Here is a 6530-nt window from a genome sequence, read left to right as displayed (position 1 = left end):
TATCACTTATCCAACACTCGCTTATCCAACATTCTGGATTATCCAACGCCTTTTTGTAGTCAATGTTTTCAATAAATTGTGATATTTTGGTGCTAAATTCGTAAATGCAGTAATTACTACATAACATTACTGCGTATTGAACTACTTTTTCTGCCAAATTTGTTGTATAACATGTTGTTTTGGTGCTTAATTTGTAAAATCATAACCTATTTTGATGTTTAATAGGCTTTTTCTTAATCTCTCCTTATTATCCAACATATTCGCTTATCCAATGTTCTGCCAGCCCATTTATGTTGGATAAGTGAGACTCTACTGTATTTTATTTTTATTGCTAGAGAATGGAAAAGTAATTTGTGGAATTTTCTCCTTCCTGTGCCGACATAAATTGGTTGGCTTTGGGTACTATGTATTTTGAATTAGGGTACACTTACACTACAGATTTAATGCAACTTGACACCACTTTAAATGCCATGGCTTAATGCTATGGAATCATGGTAGTAATGAGGAACAATTACATTTTGGCAGAGGAGACAAAAAGAGCTTGTGAAATGATAACTCCCTTATAGCACTGAGCCATGGCTTTTAAAGTGGTGTCAACCTGGACTAATATACAGTGCAGCTACACCCTTAGATGAGTAAGGACCTCAGGCAACGGAATCCCTACAGCTAACTGTGTCAATGGCAGAACAGCAGGGTAGGAAAAGACCCAGAGAGGTTATCCAATTTAACCCCAAATCTATCAGTGATATTATAATGAGCTGGGCTTAGCATAGCAGGCCAAACTGCTGGGCTGCAGAAAAATCCTGCCGATAGAAAGATCAGCAGTTTGATCCCGGATTGGGGTGAGCACCTGCCGTTAGCTCCAGCTCACCTACCTACCTAGCAGGTCGAAAGCAGAAATACAGGTAGATAAATAGGTACTGCTTTTAGCGAGGAGGTAATAAAGACGCCTTTAAGGACATTGTTTGGAGGAAAGTTCCTTGGCATGGAAGATGGAGCGACAGCCCCCCCCCCTCCCCGCCCCATGGCCAGAGTCGAAAATAGCCTCCAAGATGCTGGAAATAAGATGGGGAAGCTGCCTTTACCTATGTTTGTGTTGTCTGTCCTTGTTAATTGTATAATTAGCATTGAATGTTTGCTGTATGTGTGTTCTGTAAAGCCACTCGGAGTCCCCTTCGGAGTGAGAAAGGCGGGGTATAAATAAATACTATAAATAAATAAATAAATATTCTTTATTAGGATTGTAAAGGTGTCTTTTTGACCATAAGGTCCCAGATGGCTGTGAATTGTGGCATGCCCTCCTTCTGGACTCTCTTCAACTATAGAAGACGATCTTGCTTTAGGTCATTTAAGATACTTATCATCTGATCGATCCTTTTTTGCTGGATGCATAGCAGGGATATATAAATGATAATAATATAAAACTTTATTTTTATATTAAATAAAGTTTTATATTAAATAAAGCTCTTTTCAAACAATACAAGACTCAGAAGAGAAAATGGCTATTTCAGCCCTGCCTTGTCTGTGTGAATTGTGTCACCCAGAAATCATATTTCCCTTACAGTGATAGGTTCGTAATTGGCATCTTCAAATGTTTACCCTTCTGATCTTGACTAAACCTGAGAGACAGATGGTATAAATAGTTCAAGAAATACTTGCTGGGTTATTTGGAAAACAAAACAAAAGAAATCTGCAAGGCTGCTAAATTCATTGGCAAAATGCCTCATGGCATCAATGGCTGCTTCTCAAGAGAGCCACTGTGGTTATTTGATATACCTTTAGAAAAAAGAAACATGTATCATGACTTATCATTTTACTCTTTTATTTTTTAACAGCTACTATTGGAGCCTGTCAAGCTGCTGAATTCAGAAAGAATCTTTACTAAATGTATTTTGGAGCAATTTCCTCATTTTCTTCTACAAGAATCAAGCGGTTAGATATAGGGTATTGAGGGCAGAGTCTGGTCACAAATCTCCCTGGTGAGGCTCTGTTTTATGTTTTGGGATTCTACTGGAGCATACAAAATGTGGTTTGATGAGTCTGGATTCTATAGGCTCAGAGGATGTTATTGCTGCAGCTCTAAAGTGTTTCCCTTCCAGTTATAGCATGGTGTTCAAAACTAACATAAAACACGGAGGGGTATTCCCAACCTCAAAAAACCAGTTTGACCTCTGGGTGATGTTGATTCATGCCTCTATTCTTCAATTTCTGAACTATGGTAGCAAGGCATAAACACTGGTAGTGTCAGTGCTGTAATTGAAGGTGTATCTACACTGTAGAATTAATGCAATTTGATAGCACTTTAACTGCTCTGGCTCGGTGCTGTGGACCCTGGGGTTTGTAGTTTTAAAACAACTTTAGTCAAATACCCATGAGTCATGGAAGTTAAATTAATATCACAGCACATTAATTCTACAGTGTAAATGCACCCTTTGAGGTGAACACAGAGCAAATAAATAGATTTGGAGCTTCATCCCACGGGCTTTGGGCTCTGATTCCATATGCTTAGAAAGTCCAAAGAAGTCCGTCACACAACATGAGAGAACTTCTGATGGGAATTTATGGGGCTCTGTTTCCCCAGTGCATGCAAACAGATTCCAGAGAGGAGGGAAATGGGTAAGTGGGGGAAAGACAGAAAAGGATGTTGGACTGCTGGCCATCCTTCAAGATGGGGAAAAACAGGAGGGAAACGGGTAAGACGGTTCCCTCCACTATCCCCCACTTTCCCCTCACTCTGTCTGATGAAGTCCTTAGATTTTCAGGTCATCAGGCTCCCAGGAGAAAGGGGAGCTTTGTAAATTCCCCATTGTTGCCAATGGGCCAAAAAGAGCCATTTTTTAACACAATGAATGAAAACGCCCATTTGGCAGCACGGCCCTTTTCATAGGGCACTGGAAAACAGATTTTTTTTTGGGGGGGGGGGGCTTCCAGTATCTGACAAGCAGAAATGGATAATGATTCACCTGAAATGGACAAGCCTAGTCAGCACTTTTTGGAAGACAAGTCTTCAAAACTTGTAAAACTACAACTTCCATCATTGTAAAACATTAAACCATGTCAGGTGAAATGGTGTCAATCTGCAATAATTCTACAGTATAGAAGCACCCAGCATGTCTCTCTTTTTTAAAGCCAAATTGAAGATGCAGAGCATAAAACACCTGGGTTGGCTGCCATGATTCCTAGATTTCCTTCTATGTTTGAGAAATCTCAACATGACATTGTACGCAAGACATTAACGTTACTATCCGATTTCCTTTTCATATGGAGATGATTGTAACGCTCCTAAGCAGCGCGAACAGTGGGAACCAACATGGAGGCCAATAAACAATCTAATATCTTTATTAAAGCAATAAAAATTTCAAACAAAAATAAGCAGAATAGATAGTCAAACAGTTGACCTTTTAGGAAAGATCAAAAAATGAAAGTCTTATGTCCAGTATTAGAGTCCAAAATCCAAAGTCCAATAACCGAAACACACTCGAACTTAATGGAAGTTTGAGTGGGGAAAGGAGCAAAGTTCCTCAGGAAAGTACTTGAAATAATAGTCCAGAGCAAGGTTTCAAGGCAAGGCTAAGGTTGTTCGTGGTGGATCTGAAACGCCCTCCAAACTTGGCAAGGGATGAGGCACAACGCTCGGTCTACTCGAGAGTAAGCGCGCCAGCAGGCTGCTTGGAAGCTCAGGATCAAGAGACGATGTAGTCTTCAGTCAGAAGTTCAGTTGACACCGCAACAGAGATTCTCAGCACAGAACTTTTATTGAAGTCCAAGAGCTCCCCCAAAGCAGGTGCTTGACTCCCCAAATCTTCCCAAGAGAAACGAGCTGCTAACAACGAGGCGCCAGATGCCTGCCTCCCCAATTCTTCCCAAGAGAACTGGCTAGCCACAATCGCCTCGTTCTGCTAATCTCACACTTCTCCTTAAACTTTATCTTTGAGAGCGGTCTGTTTTGAAAGTAGCCCTTCTATCAAACTCTAAACTCTCCGGAGATCTGGGAAGAGCTGGCAACATCTCAAGGGCATTCCTAATTGGCTCTGGCACGGTAAATGTCAACAGGAGACATCTGGAAAGGGATTGAATCTTGCTGAGGTGGGAAAAACCCAAATCCTCTTCAGTTTGATCAGCAATAGCTGTGGGATCAGGGGCCAAAGGTGCCTGAGACATCACAATGATCTCATGTGGAGATGAATTGCATAAGATGTACATAAATGTGAAATAGTATTTCCTTTTATATCAGTAGATTCCTTTTGATTTCTCAGCCGACCAGCTCCCTGCACAATGCTGAGCTCTAGTATTTTACGAAGAGAACAATAGCTTGTTCTTTCATTTCTCAGTACCAGCTATACTTTTTATAAACACCCACCCGTTTTTCTTCATGAGTTTTGCTCTTCTTCAAAACAATTCTTTAAAAGCCTCATTTACATAAGCCTTTCCTCAAAGGAAAGGTATGCCATCTTCAGAATCATCAATTTCAAATATCAAGGAAGCCCATTTAGACTAAAATGTGCATAGTAGCTCTCTTAGGAATATTCATTGTACGATCCTCCGTATTTGATTATTTGATTGTCTACAATTTAGTTTAAAATGTTCTCTCTAGGAATTTCTAGAACCTCCAATGCCATTCTAGGGTCATATTCTGGCAGAATTTGAGCACAGAGACATGATGGAGAACTTAAGACATTCCTAGAATTTTAAAATTCACAGCTTTTCACTTTTGCCTGGGTCCTGTCCCCCTAATTCCAATGAATGTGGAAGGCTGGCTATACTCATTTCTAGAGTTCGGAGTAATTTTTTTAAAGAATCAAATTTTAGGTCTATCTCTTAATTAATAAAATATTTATAAAATAATAAATAAATAACCTAAATAATAGCATAATTACATTTGGAATGCTTAAACAAAAACTTTAAAAATCATTTTATTCATGATCATGCTTTTATAAGGAGCATATTGGCAAGCTTTTCTCTCAAAAGTGTTTCTCCATAGATCAATCCTCACAATCTGGTTATTTCTCTGCATTTCTTGCATTATATCTTGTTGACATCCTCTGCTCTGCCTTTTCTATTCTCCACTTCTTTCATCTCTCTTCAGCTGCGCTTCCAAATACACCTTTCTTCTAGCTCTCACACAGAGCAACTTCAGCTTCTAGGCTTGACTCAGTACTCACAATTTTCCTTTCACTTTCCATTCCCTACAGATCATTGGTATTTTGCCAGAACTGAACATTAACCTCAAATATACTAATGTAAGACAGCATAAGTGTACAGAAAAAACTTATATCTAGATCTATATCTGTCTCTGTCTATAATAAAAGTAAATAAGTGTATGTATGCATGTGTCATGCCTATGACTCCTGCCAATGACAGATCTGGACCACACTTGGCACACAGACTCCACCATGACTAACAGAAAATACTGGAGTGTTTGGAGGTGATTAACCCATCATGATGGGAGCTGCAGTCTCTCCACATCTAGATAGCCATAACCCCCATTGATGATGGACCTGGACCAAACCTGGCACACAGACTCCCCATGATCAACGGAAAATACTGGAGGCATTTTTTTGAGGGGGGGCAGAAGTTGTAGTTCACCCATACTTTACCCTCTCCTGTAGGCTGCCTTGAGATATTTGGTTAAAGGGTAAGATATCAACATTAAAAGAAAGGAAGAAATAATGCTGTAAAGGGATAGCATAAAAGTAGAGTAAGCTGGCAAAGTAGAGTGGACAGTTTAATAAACAGACAGTTTATCTAGTGTATAAAACTTTGGCAGAGAGGAATACTTTTGTTCCTTTACTTTAAACTTGTGATAACATGGCTAGAAGGAATTCCTGCTTTTAGCATACCAGTGTAGAGAAGTGAAGTTTAGTGAAGGCTGTGAATTTGATGACAATGTACATTAATACCCCCATAGCCACAGAACACATAGGAAAAATGCTCTCTGTCTGGATTTGTTAAGCTGTTCAGGTATGCTTCCCTTGGAGGTCATCACAGAATTGTGTTCAAGAACTTTGCACTGGATACATTTCTAAGAATTACTAGTTTGTCGGGTGATGATGGTGGCATCCTTGAAGTCTGCTGGGATTTTCTTGGTCACCCACAAGTTTTCAATGAGCTGGTGGAGTTGTTGTATCAGCTCAGGTCCACCCTCTTTGAAGATTTCAGCAGGGATCCCATCAGGTCCACTGGCTTTGTTGTTTTTTTGTTGGCTGATGGCATTGCTGACTTCTTCCAAACTAAGCAGTGCTGCAAGCTCATCCCTGGTTTGTTCTTGCGGGATTTGTGAGAGAACCTTTTCAGCCACATTGGAGGTGCGATTCAGGAGGTTCTGGTAGTGCTCTTTCCAATGTAGTGCAATTGATGTTTTATTGCAATCCAGGCAGCTAGAGCACCAAAAGCCAACACTGAGGCCAATAATCTTTTAATATCTTTATTAAAGCAAATAGTAATCTAAAAATGAATTGGTGGAAAAGTTGAGCAAGCAATAGCCCTTTAAGAAAAGGTATAAGATAGTCCAGAAATATCAAGGAATATGT

Source organism: Anolis carolinensis, chromosome 1 (genome assembly GCF_035594765.1).
Source record: "Anolis carolinensis isolate JA03-04 chromosome 1, rAnoCar3.1.pri, whole genome shotgun sequence".
Taxonomy (NCBI): domain Eukaryota; kingdom Metazoa; phylum Chordata; class Lepidosauria; order Squamata; family Dactyloidae; genus Anolis; species Anolis carolinensis.
This window is presented reverse-complemented; position numbering follows the sequence as displayed.